Raw genomic sequence first — 21,253 nt, forward strand, 5'->3', positions numbered from 1 at the left:
AGAAATTTATAATAGAAATGCATTTCTGTTTGGGGGGCTAGCTGCACTCCATTTAAACACACTTTCAGTCTCTCCTGATTTAGCAAAAAACTTCCTTTGCAAATAACAGTATACTTAAAGATAGTTAAATGCAGAAGCACCATAAATATACAGGGCACTCACATTACAAAGCTATTAGAAGAGATGTCTTCATGTCTAGAAGACATAGTTGCAAAACTGGAGCGTATGTGAGTTCCAGGAAATACAGATTCAAACATGGGAAGTTTCCTAGCATTTAGGTGTTGTCTCCCAAAATTAAGCTGAAAGATTGAAAGAAAGGGACATGGTTTAGTCGTGGACTCGACAGCGCTAGGATAATGGTTGATTCAATGATCTTAAAAGTCTTTTCCAGCCAAAATGATTCCAGGATTCTATGCTTTAATAACATTTTGTTTACTTTTGATTGTTCGTGTGCTTGCACACAGAGTCACACAAGCAAAGTGTAGTGAAGGAGCTGCAGCAGGACAGAGGCAGAAGCCTTGAGGTTGTGGTCCTGTTTCTATGCTTCTGCGTTATTAAACACTGGCTTTCTGATATAAAATTCAAGGTTATTATATGGTTCTCTAATTGACGTTGGAGTGCACAGGATGGTGCGGGTCTTCTTACCCACACTGATCTGTTTCCTTTCACGACAGGCAGCTCCACCAAGCCTTGGCAGAGGAGAGGCATTAGTGGGGTATCGCCACGCCCAAAGTTGCTGGTGCAAACCCAGACATAAGTGGTCAAACAGCCCACAGACAGTTCAGCAGGAAGACTATAATGAGTTTACTGACAAGAAAAGGGATAAACCTTCAAGTAAAATCCCAGACAAGGATTTAAAGGCTCGCAACAGAGACATGATCAGTTCTTTGCCTGGATGCACCCAGGATTGTCTGCATGTACTTACCCAACTCTTCTGTGGGGAGAAGCCTTCCTGGAGCGTCTTCACTGACTCTCACTCAGCAGGCTTACTTCCACTGACAGGAATGGAGTTGCCTCTGCATACACCATTATTGAATTTGGCCCAGTGACCTGTCATGGTACTGCAGCAGAGTAGTTTTGATCCCATACATGCATTGAGAGCAATGGGATGTTTTGCCTGATAAAAGGATGCAGGAGTGGCCCTTAGTTTCTTTGTAACTCCTGACTCTGAAGAACAGTGAGGCCTCTCTTTAGCATAAACACCATTTGTATCCAGGCTTGTTGCATACATCCCCTGTAAAATACAAAACGAAAGCTTAGAGCCTGAAGAACACAGATCTGCTACACAGGCCTCACTTTTGCAACTGTCCCCTGGGCTGAACTGTGAATGCAGGAGTCTTTGTCTATTGCCTTCTTATTTAATTTTGTATAAAGTTGATCATCAAAAAAAAAGCAAACAAAACTTTGAATCTCCCCGTCTGTGCATGTATGCAGACATTTTAAAAGTACTAGTACCACACCATTTCAATAGCTTTTGCCTGCAAAGTGTCACACTTTCCATCTACCATTTAATTCCTCTAAATGGATGTTACTCTTCTTCCCATTATGGATCTCCATTGCTTCTTTGAAAGGTTATTTGCATAAAAGGAGCTGAATAATTGATAGAGGATGTGAGCAAGAGCTAGCACACAGCTTGGAAGGGGTTTGCTGGTAATCCCAGTGAGTCCAACACATAGCTCATAGCTCGTTTAATGGGATGGAAACTGACAGGGTTTCCTTGTACCTCTGCTACAGAACTCATCGCTGCTGCATGACCTCCTTGTACTTAGCTACTTTTCTTGTTGATCTCGCTGCTCTTTTCCTCCATTAACGGGAGAATTCTTAAAGGAAGTGATACAGTATGCTACAATTTGTGTTCACCACGTACACCATCAAATACTACCGCAGTTGAGGTCTGACAGGCTTATTCTATGGCTTTTCTAAAATAAAAAGGAACAAAAATCTTAAATGGATCACATTATTAAAGGCAAAGTCTGGGAACAGCTTTCATTTACAGGTTTGATCTCGAATTCAAACGTGAGTTTGATCTTGGGGTTAGGTAGGGTTGGGGTTTTTCCATATTAAGATTTTTTGTTGTTGGAAAATGTCTGTTAAAACTGTAAAATTCACAGTATGCAGATTTTTTGCAACTGTTCTGTAACAGAAGTCTTACAGTGGAAGTCTCCTGCGTTTTAGATGTCTCCACTTAGTGAGATGACTGTCAGAATAGATATCTGTATTTCTGAAAAGAGAAAAAGCCATATCTTGTAAATAAAATATGTTTGGTTGTCTGAAAAATCATCTAAAAAGAAGAAAAACTATTTTATTTTGGTTTTATAGAGCTTTCCACATTTCTTAAGTATATATTTTTTAATAAGCAGCAGTATTAGGAGTGCCTGGAAACAGCTGGAACAATTAGTATTTTGTTCGGTGAGGAGCTGTCTCAGCTGCTCTGACAAGGAAGCTGCCATTTTCAATGTAATCACTTTTGATTCTAAAGCACTTGCTTTGCTTTTAACTTTGTGCAAATCCCTCTTGATATTTCTCTTTTTAAAGCAGATGCATTTCCATATGTCCATAGAAGTTTCCCTGACAATTCAGCATGCTGTTCAGATGACTTCCCTTGTTCCTGTCGGGCGATTTGTGAAATGAGGCTGCTTTGTTTATTAAGTATACATGTACATAATGTAAAACATACTTAATATCCTCAACCACTGCACAGATGTTTTTGTGCTGAAAGGACACTCAAAGTTTCACTGATTTAATTAACCTTTCTTTTTCTCCCATTTGTAAAGCATCTTTCCTTTGTAAAGCAATTTATTAAGAACTCCTCCTATTCCTGATAAATATGTTATTCCATAGTTCAAGTGTTACTCTTAAAAAGAAGTAGTTTTCAGTATTCGTTGAAGAGAGACATTTGAGAATAAAAAGATATTTTTTAAAAAACAAAATCATGAAAATAACTGATCCAGATACTTCTGTTCATTCTGTCATTTTCTCTCTTCAAAGCTGTGCTTGATGTTTTCTGGGGAAAAGGCTTTCTGCAGCAAAAAGCTACTGCATGGTATATTTTGTTAATGTTGCAATATTTTATTCCTAGACATGTTTTACATACGCTTTTTCTAGTCTTATTAAAATAGGGAGCAAACAAATATATATCAGTAGCATTTTTAAATTTCAGTTCTTATTCCTTCCCATCAATTTGGCTGAAAACAGGTATTTGCAAACACTGGTAGCCTAATTTCTTATGGCCTTTCATTTTTTATGAAGTGTTTTCAAAAGACTTCAATCAACCTTAATGGTGCGGTTTTAGTTAAGGAAACAGAATAGAGAGAAGTCAATTTAAGCTCCCCAATGAACAAGTGTGTACAGAAAAAAAGCCATAAATGGGTTTAGAAAACAGAGCCAGTACAAGCAAAATGCAGTGAGCAGAGCGCTCAGGGAAGCCAAGATATAATGGAAAGAGTAAAATACTGCAGAGCTTTTTAAACTATATACAATTGGAACAATGGACTGGACCCAGACATCTATGTTAAACTGTTAGAAGATAGGTGAAAAGCAAGCTGCAATTCTGTAACTGGGGCTAGAGAATACTAGAATGGAAGGGCTTAAAGCTGAAGCAAATGAATGTGGGGTAGTTTAGCAGCATAGAAATCAAGTCAAAATTGGCATATTTCACTGTTTAATGTACCATGTGAAGAACCATCTCCTGGCTTTCTGTATGAAAGGACTATCAGTACCAGCCTCCTTAATGAAGCTGCTTTTATGCCACCTGTGAAATAATAATACCTTTTTTTTGCACACCTATTTTTACCAAAATACTTTAAAAGCATTGGGTAATTAAGTAACGTAGCCTTTGTGAGAATACATTATATATCTGCAAAATACATAAACCAGAAATACACCTGGGAAACTAGTACCCAGTGATTGTTTAATTGTCTCCCATTATTTAAACATGGCATTAATAATACATATAACATATTTTTCCAAAGCATCACAACCTCACTGGTAAAAGGGGAACTACATAAATATTAAAAATCCAAAGGCTAAAATAATTCAGTCTTGCTAAACCAGATTGATGCATGCTCTCGGTTGTCTGGACCCCACCACTTCTTTGAAACAAACTACTATACAGGTTACCAGCGATTAATATCACTTGTATCTTAGCATATCAGTTTATACTTTGCTTTTATGCATGCTTACAGTTGAGTGCAATTGTTTGTAATGTCTGCCTTACAGTATCATTCAATCCATTTGGGTAGCTTAATGCAAAGATTTCGTAATGTACACAGGGATGAGTAGCACTAAGGCAACGAATCTAGTACTCATTATTCTTTTAACGGGAATGTCAACAAGAAGAATTAGAGAGGAAATCGTTGTAACTCTAAAAGAACATCTGACTAACCACTACAGATGACATGTTTTTTCCCTTTTTATCCTCTTCATGATCCATAAAGCAGGATTTTTCCAAAACAATTAATTTGGTTGCCAAACCCTTCTTAATTCTAAGGAGATTTAAAACTCATCTACTTGGAGTCTGTCTCATGGAGCTAGACCCACAACCGGATTACAAGCTATTCCATCATATGGCTGTTGTTAGCCCAGTTGCTGCTATGTGGTACATAATTGGACTGTTAAAGAAAAAAAAAAAAAGGAAGACATAGAAACCTCCAAGTATTTGTAACAATAAGCCCACTGCCACCTCTGCATTTTATTATTTGTTACTTTCTCTTCAAACTATGGGCTCAGCAGCCTGAGAGAAAAAGTTTCCAAAACCAACTTCTTCCGAGTCACCTTGATATACAGTCTCCAAAATAAACATTAGTGCTCTAAATGAAACAAGCCAATCGACAGCAACGGGCATTCCAATCCTACAGCAAAACTGTAGGAGGTTTAAGTTAGTAAAATGGCTCTTCTTTGTGTCTAGTGTTGGAGAGCATATGGCAAATTTCCACTTAACAAGAACCTTGGTTTGCAACACAAACTTAAGTCCCCTGTTAATTCTCTTAATTATTGTATGTGTGTGTGCTTGTGTGCACACAAGTCTGTGTGTTGTTTTGTTTCTATAGAGAGAATCGGTGACCTTAAAAATGCCGATGCAGATTTAAATCCAGAATCACCCCTTTGTAACATCACTGAGGTAGAGCTGGGGTCACGGTAATGGTTTTATTCGCTCCGCTGGTGGTGCACAACGTTCTGTGCTTGACCTTTGCAAGCCAAGATAGGGCCAACAGTGAGATAATGTCTACACTAACAGTTGTGGTCTTGGGCCTCTGATGGTGCAAATCAGAGCCCTCCTGAATATAACACAACCACCATCTAGCCTTTGTGGGTATTACCTTCATGTGGGAAGTACAGTAGCTGTGGAAAATGGAGTAGTGTTCCAAAGTCTTGTCCTGAGATGGCACTAGAAGCCTTCATGGATCAGCTGGTTTTGATATACATCCCATTAGAAGTCCTCAGATTAGAATTTCACCCTAAAGTATAAACAATTCAATTGTTCTGCTGGCATACTCATACCCTTCATGTTCCCTTAATGTATTTATTTTATTTCATGTATTGTAGGCATAAAATTATTACTAAGCTTGTAAATGTAATCTGTAGAAGCCCAAAAAGTGCAGCTGCATGCCCATCTCAATGCCAAATTAATGGGAACTGGTTGTCTCTGATAGAAGAACAAAGGTCTTAGGCAAGTGCATTAATGGAAAGGTGTTTCTTCTTCCATGAACTTTACTAGTATCCATTAAAGGTGCTGCTTTAAATTTTTTCTTTGACATCAAAATACACTCCCAGTATGTTATTTTGTAATTGCCACACGTGCAGCCCCACTCAGATCCCACATTAATCTAGTCACATGCATGCATGAGAACAAAAGTTTCAGATAAATAATATACTCCTTTCTTCTGCAAAGAGCAACAATGGGGGTGTCTGTTTGCGTGACTTCTGTTATCATCCCAGTGCACCCAAAGAGATGAGCCCAGCAATAAACCGGTGCTCTCAATTTGTAATAGTTTTCTGATTTAGCAAATCTAAAGCAGTTCAAAAAACTAGAAACTTGTGCCCTTTATCAGTCCCTTCGCTCATCCTGTCCCTTTCTAACCCAGTTTGTGACTGGACATGATATTGACTGCACTGGATATTGTCTCCTCTTTTTGTGTGTGTGTTGGCCTTTTATGACTCATATTCCCTGGTTAAATATAAACTGAGTTCACAACAAGAGTAACACAAACAAGAGCAACACAAACAAGAGCAGCCCGAAATGACTCTAGACCTGACTGCCCAATAGGCGTCAACACTGGCAAAATACATGGCGCGACCCAGGAATCTGAAAGAATGAATGAATGAATTACAGAAAATGGAGTAGAAGTGGCATTTGAAATGCAGTTTGGACTGATTATTGGAAGACAGAATATATTACAGTCTGGATAGAGTATCTGCCCAGGAAAACCCTGTCCATTTTGCAAATGGAAGGGGTGATATATTGTAAGGGTATCAAAGGGATGCTGATGCACACGAGGACCAATCATTCAAATTCCTATATAGCAGCCCCATTTTTACTTAAGAGTTGAATCATTTAATTTAACCATTTAAAGTTTGGTGTGCTAGGAAATAAACTGCTTGAAGATAAATATTTAAATTCACATAGATTCTTCTAAACTATTTTCATCAAAAACAAAATGCACTGGCATCAAATTTCCACCTTTGGGTTTCAGTTTTCCAGCTTAATAGTAAAAGTCCAATTTTATCCTGTCTAGTAAATGCTACCCTTGTCCCAGGAAAGGAGTCGTCCCGTAGTGTCCCTACCCTGATGCTGATTCTCTCTGGAGAGGAAGGCTGAAGTGTGAGTTTATGATTCATTCCAGCTTCCAAATCCAAGGTGAGATTTCTCCTCCCCATCTCTAACGAGCAGCTTTGGCAATTCCTCTGCTGCGCTGCTTAGCAGTGTATGACTGTTTTGCCCTGCTGCAGAGAAACACGGGGAAACTCTTTCACCAGTTCTCATCTTCACTCTTTCCAGGGCTCAGAGGGAACATCCCTTATTCAATTTCTCCTTTCTGTGCAGCTCGAGCCAACTTTACCAACATTACAATACCCCTTCCTACTGATTTGTTCAGTATGTTAGGTCTTCTAGAACAAAATTGTGGCATTTCCTAAACCAGAAACTGTTTTTAAAACACTCAGGCTGGCCAGCTCTTTGGAACCTTCCAGTTGGGAATGCTGCCTTCAGAATCCACACTTGATGCTCCTGCACAGTCTATGTGTTGCTCCCCAATCTGTCCATCTGTCTGCGTGGCATGTCGCCAGCTCTTAAGTTGGCCTGATCTTTATCCGGGGTACCAAAGCAACACGGATTTGGACTGACAGTCTCAGTAACTGCAAGTGTCACTGCTTCTGCTAGAAGTCCCTCTGCAGTGACAGCGTTGCTTTCCTTGCTAGACTGCTTTCTCAGGTTGGTATTTCACTCCCATTGGCCTTTTGTCTTTCAGAAAACAACAGAGTGATATTAATGCAGAGCCATAGAGTTACTAGTGAACACAAAATAATAAACATTGTGGGTTTATATACATCATTTTTCTGTACATAAATATGTTCCTTCCAGTTAGGAGTTACATATTTGAGGTACAAGAAAACATAAGAAAAATTTAACTGTTGTATAATACAGAAACAAAGTCACAAAACTCCCATTGGGCTTCTCGTGACAAGAATTTGCCCCCAAATGTAAATTTGCTAGAACTGTTTTAAAACAAGCAGGTTAGGACCCAGCTTTGCAATCATTAGTAGAGTAGTGCCATGCGCCAAGGAAGTCCCACTGAAATTTTAAGATTTCTGCTGGAGATGTTGTCCGTCACAATTCTGGGTACTGGGTTAAGGTTCCGAGAGCAGTGAGTGTAGTCTTGCAGCATTTTTCTCTCTTGTGTTGTTCCATATGTGAATGATCTCACCGAACTTGCTTTCTGACACCACACTAGGAAAGGCTTCTTGTTCAGGTCATCACATTTATAAATAACTTCTACAGTCCCTGGCTCAGAAGCTGCCCGTTTCCATTACAAATTCCTCTTAATTTCAGTGGGCATATTTGCTCTCACAAATCAACAAGCATTGCCTTTTTTTTTTCCCCAGAGATCTGGGTAGCTTGTGTACTGGGTTGAAGACAGCAAGTACAAGGTCATTATTGTAACTGTAATTTATCTGTCAATTGTTATATAGCAAAACATAAAGGTTTAAATCTTTAATCTAGAAATAATTGATTTAGATTGTTTTCTCAAATGACCCGGTTTATGCAGAACTGATTATATCTGGGTAGAGATCTTATACTAACTTTCTATTAATTAGCATTATAATTGAACATTTACATTTAGAGCCTTTTTCATTAAAAAAACACCAAACAAGCCTCTTTAAAAGAAAAAACAGTGCCTTATGCAAAGAAGACAGGAAGATTAAATTGATACTTCCTTGGGAAAACTGCTGCCAGGCAAAGCTTGGGTCTTGCATCACTTCTATGCACGCAGCACAGCCCCTCCATCTTCCCGGTTTTCACAGCAGTGAGCAGAGCAGTCAGGGCTGGCTGAGGGAAGGTTCGCTGGGCACCTCGCGGGCAGGCAGCTGAAGCCCCCGGTCTCCGTGTCGCTCAGCACTCCGATGCTGAGCCGCCGCTCTCTCCCTGGCAGGCAGCCGGAGGTGAAGGCTGGGCAGCGAGTGGCACTGGCCTTCCTCAGGGTTCAGAGGAAACACAGCCACAGGCATCCAGCTGAGCATGGCACAACCGGGCAGCACCTCTAGCACTTGTCCCTGCTCTGAACACCTCATCCCACCCCTCTGGTTTGTGCTTGGGATTTTTTTTTGGAAGTAAACTGTCTTGCTTATGCATAAAAAAGCACTGATATTCCAGTAAGGGACTTAATTTGTTTTCTTCATCTTAACTTCCCCATTACTTTTTATCCATAACCAAGAGGATGAACACCAGCAAAAGTTACTGTATTACACAAATGACATGTAGATAAGCATTTGCACCAGGGGAAGCTTAGTTACTTAAATCAGCATTCAAGCAAATTTAAAAACTAAGGTGCTTGTTTCTAGGCATATTATGCCAAACCAAAACAGCTACAAGAGCTCTGAAATCTCATTGTATTCCTGTCTTTGCGAAGGCGTCCACAAAAGTGAGACCCCTTCAGCATGTCAGGAAATTTCTGAATCGCATACTGAAACATTTCCATACTTACCAGAAAGTTCTTGAAAGAAGTATCACCCAGGGGCTGTGCATTCTATATAGGGATAGGGTTATAATTAGACATGGATAATTATTTCCAAATTTTCCTGTTTTGATTCTTTCCATTTTTATGGGGTTTGGGATTTTTTTAGCTTGCTTGTATTTTCTGTTCTTTTATTACTATAGAGGCTCTCTGAGATTCTTCATCAGATTAAGCTTTAAATGAAAACGTATGCATAATATAGTGCACAGTTTCTCTACTGTGCAGAGAAACAACATGAAATCTGCAGCAGAGTGCCATCCTAAACTACCCTCATACTTAAGCTGCTGTTCAGGCTCTGTCAGTCTTCTTCAGGGGCAGTAATAACATTATAATGGGACTGCAAAACAAAACTGTCAAATTATTTTCAAGACAATCTTCCAGGCTCATCAGCATAGACAATCATTCCTTTCACTCTGGAGTAGTAGAAAGATTTTAAGCAATATCTTTTGATTTGAGTTGGACTTGAAAAATGACATAGCTGGGGGCCTTATTTGAAATGCAACAAGACTGAAATGTAAAGCGCAATTTCCCATGCAGTCTGCAGAGAGAATGAGGCACTTGTCCCAGTTCTCTTAATTGTCTCTGATTGCTGTTTGTGTAGCACAGTCACTTCCTAGTCTTCAAAATCACCTTCAAGGGCTCCAACATTTTTCACTTCACTGTCTTAAATCAAGAAGGGCCAAACACCCACCCATTCAACCATTATGGCTCTTATGTTATTTATGTGGTTTATGCTATTAGGCTTTAAAATTTTGTTTATTTAATTGGCCTTAACAAGTACTTAAGTAACAGGTTTGAGGACACATCAGTGGGACTTGGCACATGTTGATTAAGGTGTGCTTAACCTGACAGTTAATATTTTGTACCATTTTCCCAGCAGCCATTACTGTTTTGGAAGAAGTGCTAATTTTCCAAAAATGGTTAGAGCTTGATTGTTAGGTTGGTTCTTTATTCACATGGCTTCATTATTTTGTTGGCGCTGCTCTGTGAGAGATGAAGTAGTGCTATTATTTCTACTTCCAATTCCTTTCAGTCTCTTGCAATCATTTAGGGACATGTGTGACATTACTCAGATAGGCAATTCCATTTGTCTTCAGTGAGACTGGGCAGATAAATGCACCCTGTAAAACAAGCTGCTCACCTTCAGGAGTGACCACCGTATTTTCTGACATAGACCTGGGGAATTAAACGAGAAACAGTAAAAAACATGGTCTTATGTCCCACCAAATCTTCTTGTTTAAGGAAACAGCTGTCATTCACAAGAGAAGGTCTGCCAGCTGGAAGCCATAGAGCCTCTCTCATTTTTTGGGATGCCTGAAGCAGCCAGGTAGTTAAAGCAGGGAATGGTAAGGTACTGGAAATTGCCAAGAAAGGTTGTGGGTGAGTGGAAGCCAGAAAGGCCACTTGGACCTCTAAAACTAAAAAGTGTTTTGTTCTGTGGCTGGAATATTAGAAGCTGGTACTCCCAAGTTATCCAACACAGCAGAAGTCCAACTTAGGTTTTTACATCAAATTATTAATGAAAGTCAGCAGGAGCTGGAGATAAACTATTCATTCTGTGCATATCTATGTGAAAGGACCTCTCGGGAGAGATCCTCAAGGTCCTGCCAAGAAAACAAGTGGAAACATTTTAAGAATGGGAGGAAACATTCATAATTAAGTCACCAACAGCGAATTTTGATTAGTTAATTCTACCAGAATAAAGATGCCACCTTTCCTTAGATGAGTGGGTGGCACAAAGGGGAGCAGAGGAGGGTATGAGGGCTGGAAGAAATGTGATTATCACCCCAGCGTATTCCACCAGCCTGCTTTTAAACGTGACTACTGGACCTCTGTGGCCCCAATGCTCTCAACACCTTGACCGGACCAGAAAGTACCCAGATATACCTGCCTCCTCTCTCCTTCATTTCTTCCCTAGTTATCAAGATATAGTACTTGTCATCACAAGTATCTGCTTCTCACGGAGATGCACCTAAACCAACACCTCCTACAGCTTCATGCTCATCCAGAGAGCGGTCTCATCCATGACCATGTATTGAGCAGACTCAGATTCCCTAACAGCACAGTCTTAAATGAGAGGTGGGACTGTAGACAAAAGCTGACTTTCTTCACTGAAGAAATAGAAAGTTGAAATACTGATTGAATGTTGTCTTACTTTCCATGACTTGTTGTTATTACTCAATTATCATAGCGATTTTATCCGGTCATGGATCTGAATGTGCTGCATATGGTTCCTGCCCCGAGGAGCTAACAACAACAGAGCAAGAGATCACAGATGGGCAGAGCCCCACAGACCACAGGGAAGGAAACAATCAAATAAGCCATGTTAGCATGTGTTCAGGGGGACTCAGAACACCTGCACTTTCATCTTAAAGAAAATAAGACTCCAGTAATATTAAAGGCAGTGCCAGTTTTAGACCATTTAAGCCAACTTTTTTCCCCACAAAAAGAAAGTTAATGCCACATAAAATGTGAATTCTCTTTAAAGCTCCTAGTCTAGCAACAGGGAAAGGGAATAAAGATTGTTTTTAAAATGAAAGCTTTTCCTTTAAATACAGCATTCAAAATGAAAAGTATTAACTGTTTTTCATTCTTTATCTTTAGTAAGATGTTAAGGGGTTTCTTAGCAGTACTTGTGACAATGGCAGTAAGTCAGGGTTAACTTGGCAGAAACCCCAAACTACATTTAGCTGTTCCCTATTGTAACCGTGAACAAAGGTTTTATTAACATCTTACCCCTTGTTGGGCCCAAGAGTCCCTCTTTTCAACACAACAGGAGTTTTGAGTCTTCAATTTGCAGCTCTGTGGAAGGGATTTATGCCTTCAGATTCAGCATGTTGTTCTGCATTTGTTTACATTTATTTTCCAGCTGTCCCCATCAAAAGTTATCTATAAGAAGCAGAGATGTTATTTTTTAAAAAAACTTATCCATTACATGCACAAAATCAACACATGAAGAGCCTTCTGAAATCCAAAACTGAGCTGCCCATAAAAGACAGGGTGGAGGAGGGGCTGTAGTTCACAAAGTCTGCCATCTATAATAGCAGCAGAGGAAAGTCAGAGCAAAAAAACCCTTCACTGAAAAAATCTTGCTCCCCAGGTGCCTCCTGGTTCAGATGCCTCAGAAAATCACAGCTGCTGTGCTATCAGCTGGGCTATCAGCTATCAGGAGGAGAAAAGGTGTCATACCACTTGCTAAGACAACCGAGTTGCATTCATCGCCCTACTGCGTTGGTGAGCCTCATGGGCGCACAGGCTCTGGGTGCAATACCTCTGCAGGGTGCCACAGCCTCCGCTTGCCTTCAGAACAAGTCCAGATCAAGCACTCTGTGCTCACTTAGTTTGAGGAGTATATTGTAAAAGAAACAGAGGTTTTGGTCAAATGGATGCAACAGACTTCTCAGTGACTCTTGCTGTCGGGGCACCGGGTCTGAAAGGACTCAGGCTTCAACAAAATAAAACCAGAAGTTTCCTTCTGTGTCTATTCTCCTGAAAACCCCATACCAGCATTGAATGGGATCAGATAGAAACAGCCTGGAATGACTCAGCAGGATCTTGTGAGAGGGTGACCACGGAGGCCGCAGTTAAATATATCCTACGCAGCAGTAAGGGAAACTGCAAATAAACCAGCGCACACCCATAGCACGCTCATCTCTTGAGCAGGATGTCCTCACCCCAAATAGTCAGCATCAACCCTACCCCAGTCCTAAACAGAAGTGATTAACTCACTGACTCTTGAGGACCCACCATATTACCAATCCTTGCTCCTTGTTGGATTTTAAATGAGGCATTTTTTGAATGACAATCTGCTGTCACCTGGCAAGAGGTATTTCAAGACTAAACATCTGAAGTCCCTTTTAAAGGGAAACCTACAGTCTGCAGTCTTCCACAGTGAGGTGCTGATCACATCCAAGGCATTTGGCTTCTTCCAAGCAGGAGGCACAGGCACCGCGCTCACAGACCCTCCATCTGACCTAAGCACAAAGGTTAGCCTTCCTGATACGGCAAGGTTTCCTAATCCACTTCAGCATCCAAACATCAGCATTTCCCGATGCATTTTGTGCTCAGCTTCAATGACACAAGAGCATGTTGTGGGAAACATTTTCCATTCCTTGACGTAAACAGAGCAATGATCCCTTGGTTCACACTTTGGGCAAACATGCCTCTGTGGCTTCAGAGCACTGCAAAGAAGGATCCCCTGTGCTTTGTGTCCTTTGGAGTACTTGATCTCATGGAAAAGCTGGAGACAAAGAGATTGGTGTGCATTTTTAAATGGCAATCAAAAAAAAAAGCCATAGTAAATTTGATTTGTTTTCAAAGCAAACAGCCGCTTCTTCACCAGGGTCTGTTTCCAGTTTGTGTTCCTGCTGCCATAAAATAGCGAATGAACCGGACAGCTCTCCTACCTCGAGAGGGCACCACAAGACAGCTGAAAAAAGTAATGGACACAAGCTTTACCTCAGGCACCAAATATTCCTGTCATGAGGATGTTCAATTACAGTAATTAGCAATAATCACATAAGCAACTGGAGCTTTCCTTACCTTCCTTCACCCCTCTGAAGAATGGAATCTGCTTCATTAAAACCTCTACTTCCTTCTTAATCCCAGGGACCCTTTCATGGGTGCTTCCTTGAGAGACCTGGGGACCTGGATTCACCGCCATGGCTTCCCAGTGCTGCTGCCAAGGTGCCAGGTCAGTGTGTTACACACTGAAGGAAAAAACATATTGTCATGAATCACCCGACTTCAAAATGTAAATTTTGAAACAGGGAAAAAAAAAAAGAAGTCTTACATGTTAACAGGACCTATTAAACATACTGGAGCCTATCATTAGTATGACTGCCACTACATTTTCTGTAACAACTCTGACCTACTTACACAAGATGAGCTCTGTCTATGAAGCAGGATTTGGATTTTTTTTTTTTTAAATAATTATGTTTTCCTTCCTACCACCCAGTATCCAACAAACTTAGCCTAACTGTCGCGGCACAAGCAAGCTATCAGGCTGCAACAAGGCTTTACCATTGGTCAGAATCTACTGTCCATGCTGTTTCTCCTTCCCCCATCCAGCCACCCCTTCTCTCCCACCTCCAGGGCTCTCTTGGGCTCCCGGCTTCCTTTACTCCTCTTAGAGCTCTTTCTCTTCAGTGCTATTTAACTACTTAGCAATAATAAGCCACAGCTGCTATTATCCAAATCAGCCAACCCACCACCCTTGAAGCCAGCCCACAGCTGTATTTTATCAATGTTAATTAACCTGCCTTCATTCCTCTACAATTCCTCTCCAACTAACAGTACCTGATTTGCAGGGGGAAAGCTGAAGTTAGCAGATTTACTGGAGGTCAGATGAAACCACATTTTAAAACAATTTTCCACTTTTTTAGTCTGGAGGCATCTCAATCCAGTAATTTAAACACCAGGCCATTCTTCACCCTCTGAATAGAAGCGTCCAAGCAGGGAGGTACGGGGCACTGTACTTGCAGGGCGTGCAGGCAGCAAGGCAGCCCCAGGCAAGGCACAGTGCTATGTCTGGCCATGCAAGGAATGGAGCTGAGGGGTTAATACCTGCAGCCCAGATTTCTGGGAACCCAAAGAGATTCACACTACCATGCCACAAAGACCCTACACCCTGACCTGTTCCAACAGTGAAGTTAGGAGTGAGCAGATTAATTATAAATATAAAAAATTAATTTTAGCAATATTTCTACTTCCTTTCTTTGCGGCATCCACTTTATAATGTTGTTATTTTGGCTGCACGCCTTCTTGAAAAATCTAAGTTTTAGTGCTATTGATAAATTTGCATCATAAAACCTGAAGGAAACCAAAGACATTTCAAACCAAAGAAGTAAATTAAAAAAACAAGTGAACTATGTTTATCTGTTTAAAATTACTCAGTGAGTTTGGGGTAAAGAAAGGTAGCTAGAAGGTTTTGAATGTGCTTAAATTTCTCGGTGGGGATGAAAAACAGGCCTGGGTACTCCTGACCTCCAAATGGGTTGAAAATACAGGCTGCCTCCAACACAAAGGCATATGCATTATTGGCTCCCCAGAAACCAAGATTATGCTCTGAATGCCTTAATGCACTGTCTGAGCCATCCATTGTAGACCAGAAAGTCTGGATTCAAGGTAGGGCCCAAAGTAACAAATCTTCACAGTTCGGTGTAAATCCACGTTGTGAATCAGTGACCATCTAGTGGGAACAGCAAAAGCAAAGGAAGAAACCTGGAGCTCTATCAGACTGCTCCATGAGGCTCTAGGTCCTTTCTATGCCCAAAATAACAGGCAACATCATAAAGGTAAAGAAAAAATTGGACATATTCAGGACATTTGGTAAGCTGGTGATGATTCCAGTTGGTGACATTTCACAGCCAGCATTTTGCTGTACTTTGTGTACTTGGGAAACAACATCGACACTCTACTTCCTCACTATAGGTGAGCTGAGGGCAGAGGTGGTGTGGCCTTGTTGTTGGAAAGAACAACCTTACAGAAAAAACATAGTATACAGAGGAAACCATGAATTTCAGTTATATAAATATACAGAAAATAAGTTGTTCATTCATAACCAAGACGATTACATTTACACACGTGTATTTTTGGGCAGAGTTGCTGTCATTAAAACAGAAAAGCTATAAATACATGATTTTAGGACTCAAATTACAACCCAGAGAATTAAATAACTGCAGCGCTTCTTTTCTGTGTAGACTTAAAAAGCTAATCATTGTATGCATTGCTTTTGTCTTTGTTTCAGATTTCTGACAGCCTCCAGAGCTCAGACATGGTCTTATAAATGTGAGGGCCGTGAGTTAAAAAATTAGACAACTAACAATGTGTGGATTTTGTGGGAACTTCAGATACTTGAATCTCCATCCCTCCAGCTCTATCCCATGTGGTTCTTTATAAAGACTTAGAACAAACAGCAATCTCATCAAGTTCAACCAAGAGAATTGCAAAGTCCTGCACCCAGAGATGAACAGCCCTAAGTACCAGTACAGGCTGAGGTCAGCCAGTTGGAAAGCAGACTTGCAAGAAAGGCCTTGGGCATCCTGGTGAACAACAATCTGACCATGAGCCAGCAAGGTGACCTTGCAGCAAAGAAGGCCAACAGCCTCCAGGGCTGCATTAGGAAAAGCATCTCCAGCAGGCCAAGGGAAGTGATCCTTCTCCTCTCTTCAGCACCAGTGAGGTCACATCTGCAGTGCTGGGTCCAGTCCTGGGCTCTGTAGTACAAAAGAGACAGAGACATCCTGGAATGAGTCCAACAAAGGGCCACAGTGATGGTTAAGGGACTGGAGAATGTGTCATATGAGGAGAGATTGAAGGAGCTGGGTCTGTTTAGTCTGGAGAAGCTCAGAATAATCTTATCTATGTATATAAACACCTGATGTGAAGAGGTAAGAAGACAGAGCCAGACTCTTCTCGGTGAGAAGACAAGAGGCAATGGACATGCATTGAAATACAAGAAATTCCATTTAAACATAACTTTTTACTGGGAGGGAGGTCAAACACTGGAACAGGTTGCCCAGAGAGGTTGTACAGTCTCTGACCTTGGAGATACTAAAAATCTGACAGGACACAGCCCTGAGCAACCAGCTCTTGGTTGGCCCTGCTCTGAGCAGGGCTTGGACTAGACAACCTCCAGCGGTCCCTTCCAACCTCAGCGCTTCTGTGACTCTGTGACTTGCCTAGGCAGTTTTTTTCCACGTTATTGATGTGTTTTGCGACAGGAAGAGCAACAAGCTGTATCAACAAACTCTTGCCGCTGGAAAAGCTGAATTAATTGCTAGAATCACACCAGCCAGCTGGAGTGAATGTGAGTTTCTGTTCAAAGGCCTGCCAATGTAAACATTATTGTTGCAGAATCTGAGCTCTAGCCGCGGGCTATATGCCAGATTTCTTAATGTGCCTCAAGAACACAGACATCGTTAGCCACAGTATTAGCACCCTGATAAAAGCTGTATGTGATAGCGATGGGAGGGGCTGGCTGGAATGGTGGTTGAGCCTGTGCCTCAGGCTCTGCTGTACCGAAAGGGGCACGAATGACTTAGCCCAGACAGAAAGTCATGCTGTGACAAACACATGCCAGATAAAGGAAAGAAATATGAAGATGTTACGGAGCACCCAACAGAGAGGCCTGGGAGAGCTGACCTTTTTTGTACTCTGCGGGAAAACTGTCAGCAATCCCCAGATCCTCCTGCCCATTTCTAGTCTTCCACCCAGCCCCTGCATGCGAAGCATTTAATGAACATTCACTTAAGCATCGTGCTATTCCATGACTGTAGGTGTAGTAGGAGTAATGGCCAGGCACCAGAGCAGAAAGAGGTACGGGATAAGCAAGACTGAGTACTACTGGGAAGGGTGGGCTGGCAGTCTGTGTACTTACTGTGGCAGGAGAGGGAGAGGACAAAAAGGGCAGTTAACTCACTCTGCGTGGCACAAAGGGCATGGAGGCCTGTGTGGTGAGGGACAGCCAGATCGCTGTGCAGCCATTCCCCACCACTATTCCACCCGCCGTGTCCAGCCTCACAGCCTGGTATGGGGCATTGTCTGAGCACGAGTGCTGTAGTTACCTGAGCCTCGGGGTGGAATCATCCAAACCTCTTTGTGAATGGAAAACGGGAATGGAGAGAGAATGGTCCTTCCCTTCCATTTCCTGGTAAAAGGATGAGCTGCTTGGTTGAGATAAGGGAGAATGCATTGCAAACCTTGCCTGTTTGGCAGAGGGCTTCGTTAACCTCAAGTTCCTGGGTTTCAGGCGTAATGATTTCAGAAAAAGCAATGTAAATAGAAGTCCTGAAGACGGAAAACTGAGAAGCAATCCTTCTCCAATCTCAATTCTTCAGCCTAGTTTTTAAGTCCATCACATAAGTCGGGGTAGGAGGTCTGCCTAATTATTTATGGAGCATTTGCAAATGAAAATGCCATTCTAAAGTGTTGCCAGCAAGTGTTATCCCAAAGTAATAGGGGTAGTAATTAAATGTAAAATAAATGTAAAAACAAAAGTAATAAAATGTAATTTTAGGCCAGTAGTGTGGTTTGTTACGGCAATAACTGGAAGTTATTTTAATGTGGATATAGTTGTAGGTTTTATAGATTTAATTGCAATGCTTGTCTGCCTCCTTCTATATCGATGACATGATATGAAACAAACTGGAGCTAGAGATAAGGAATGACTTGTTTTGAAAAATTATTGCACATTTTTAATCAAGTTTGACATGGTTATTTAAGTAACCACGTTCAGAAACAAAGTTAATCATCAGGCTGGCTTTATTTTTCATTTTGTAATATATTATGCCTCTAAATGTTGAACTACAATTTATTTCTAACCATACCAGTGTTTTTGTTGTACACTCAAAGAATTAACATCTGAGAAAGGACATCCTCTCCATTTTTTTACTGCTCAAGCAATTCTCGCTTTCAACCATGTTATTCTTTACTCTGTGCTTTCTTGTCCTTTTTTGCACATCAGATGTTTGTCATTGCCATCCTCCAAATTGCAAATACAGCCTGTTTATTTCTCATATCCAAAACAGGAGCACAAGAATAAGAATAAAGGTTGACTAAGACAAGCATAATTGTTATTCAGTAGAAAATCTCCCAAGATCCAAACCTAGGGAAGTTTGGAAGTATATATTTAATCTAAAATATCTAGTATTTCCATTGCCTTTGAAAGAATATGTTTTATGTTAAGGCTTATACAGAAATTCTCATATTTCAATTATGCACAGGCTAAAGAACATCACGGGATAGAGGTCTGACCACTCTGCAAGCTGATCAGACCTACTACACTAAATGCAACCCTCTTTGTCTTTCAGAAACTAAATTCCTTTATTGTCTTTACACTGTATTAGACTCAAACTTCAATTTAAGATTCAAAATGGATACTAGAAATATGACATACATATTAAGTGAAATTTCAGATATAAGGTTTTCTAATTTGCAAAAACAGCTTTGCTGGAAGTGATTCATTCTTAGCAGATTACCTGTGACAAGTCAGAATTTCACTGATAAGCCTCTCAAATACTCCAGCTTCTGTTCAGAGGAGTATCTAAAAACTCATCATGCCCAGTCCTTGATGAAGAACAAGAATTCAATACAAACTGAAAAGAGGCAGTGCTGGGAGAGGTTCTGACATTCAGAAAGGGTAGGAGGATAAAAGAGAGAGAAAAATGACAGACTCAGTCTGCACCATTACTAAAATTAGATCATTTCTTTTGTTCTCCTGAACCTTCTGCTCTATTTGCCAGGAATCATATTAGCAACAGAAACTGTGAGAATCTGTCCAACCTTATTAGAGAAGCCGGACACAAAGAAATTATGAAAATCTTTTTAAAATGTACTTGCACATAAAAAGAAAAAAGACAAGAGTTTTAGAATTCTGCAAGATTAGATCAAAAACCACGTCAGAAAAACTGGACATCAAACTAACAAAGCTTAATTAACAGTATTGTGGTGTGCTGAGCACCAACACGGAACAGTACTTTACCATCTGTGTCTCTGTATATATTGTTTTACTATTTAGGACAGACCTGGACAGGCTTAAGCGGAGGCATGCTCACAAGCTCTTCTCAAGAGCAACCAGTCCACCCAACGCGATCCTCTATTGTCTAAGCATACGATTCAGTCCTGCTGCCCAAAGAGCTCTGGAGGGCCAGCTCTGCTCCTGGGGAGCGTTTGGATGGCTGGCCGTGACTCTTATCTGCGTGGGACATTCAGCAGCAGACCTAATAGTCTGTAATGCTGCAAGGAGCAAGCAATGATTCTGGTGTATACCAAGACACCATAGCTGAACTCCTCATTATTGTGGGAATTTCACGTGAGAATCTTCACACTGAGATCTTCCCTCCTTGCTGGTCTGCTTTTTGGAAGACATAATTAGAAGGAACAGGTAAGGACTAATTAATACTTTAGGTCAGGCACACAAGAGAGATGCTTGTCCTTGGATGATGGGATCAGGCTCCCTCTCTAGTCTGATTTTACTTACAATAGCAGATAATGGCTCTTCCATAGCCTTGCTGTAGCTTCATGGTGAGGACTTCTTTTACAGAGTGGCACAGTAAACTGGACTCTGTCAGGCTAAGAAGGTCCTTGGCCTCCCTCCTCTTGGGGTGGGCAGCCACTGGCCTACTTCACAAAAGTCAGCTCCTGGCACTGTATCCCTGGTTTTTAGTCCTTCTTAAGCCGGTACCAGCCCTGCCGGGGCATCACTACTCCAAGTGGATCGAGACACTTTATGCACAGCCACAAATCAGATGCACTGATGCACTGAGACAGCAGCTCTGACCTGCTCCTGGAGTGATGTTCCCTAGTGACTAATGTTGGCAGCTCTCCACTCACTGAGCATTGAACTGTCCTCCAGAGACACCTACTTCGCTCTGTTCCCAATCTTGCACACAGCCCAGATGTCTCACTTAGATCTCTGAATTAATTTTTGGAGTCAAGAATATGTTTTTAAGTCATTGCAAATGTGGATGCTGGGTGGCAGCGATCTGAACCTAGTCTTCAACAATGAGCACGTGTGAATAGAACCATTCTTAACTGGGTGAAGTGCTCAAGGACATAGGATATGCTGCCTTGCATGCAGATGATACAAACTAATACTGCTATGGCAGCTACAAATTGTCCTTAAGCTCTACCACTAAAAGGCTGCGTGTCACTGGAGTGGAGTGTCTTGCACACGATCTGTCTCCATTTATAACCACAGTATCTGTGTGGCCACAAACTATGGTATAAATGACAACTGTGAAGTCTGCATGGCCACAGGACTGTTGCACACTGTCAACGTAAAGATGCAGAATATCCCATAGTCAATCCTGGGTTGTCACTTATGTTTCTAGTAGTACACAAATCGGGAATTTGTAATTTTTTCTCTGTCCCTTTCTCCTCCAATCAGTGGTAGATTCTCAAAACACAGCAATTGAAAGAGACTTCCGAGGCAAATGAGTCTTACCAAAATATGAAGTATTTAACTAGTTTGCTGCCATAATGAAGACATTTTCAGCATTAAATGCAAGGACAAAAAAGTA

The 21,253-nt window shown here is 41.1% G+C and overlaps 1 long non-coding RNA gene across 7 annotated transcripts in view; it reads right to left on the reverse strand.

The window, feature by feature from the left end:
• The window catches only part of LOC308066790, a 37,229-nt gene that overhangs the window by 12,985 nt on the left and 2,991 nt on the right, over nt 1-21,253 (reverse strand). For 2 of the 7 annotated variants that reach the window (XR_013929294.1, XR_013929295.1), the window contains exons 2-3: nt 13,773-16,447; nt 926-12,119 (exon numbers count right to left, since the gene is read on the reverse strand). This is a non-coding gene — a long non-coding RNA (uncharacterized lncRNA). Of the gene's footprint in view, nt 1-918; nt 12,120-13,772; nt 16,448-21,253 lie in introns of those variants that run through there. The other 5 variants (XR_013929296.1, XR_013929297.1, XR_013929298.1 and 2 more) reach the window with 5 other exon arrangements.

This window comes from Falco punctatus, assembly GCF_963210335.1.
Source record: "Falco punctatus genome assembly, chromosome: 7".
NCBI lineage: Eukaryota > Metazoa > Chordata > Aves > Falconiformes > Falconidae > Falco > Falco punctatus.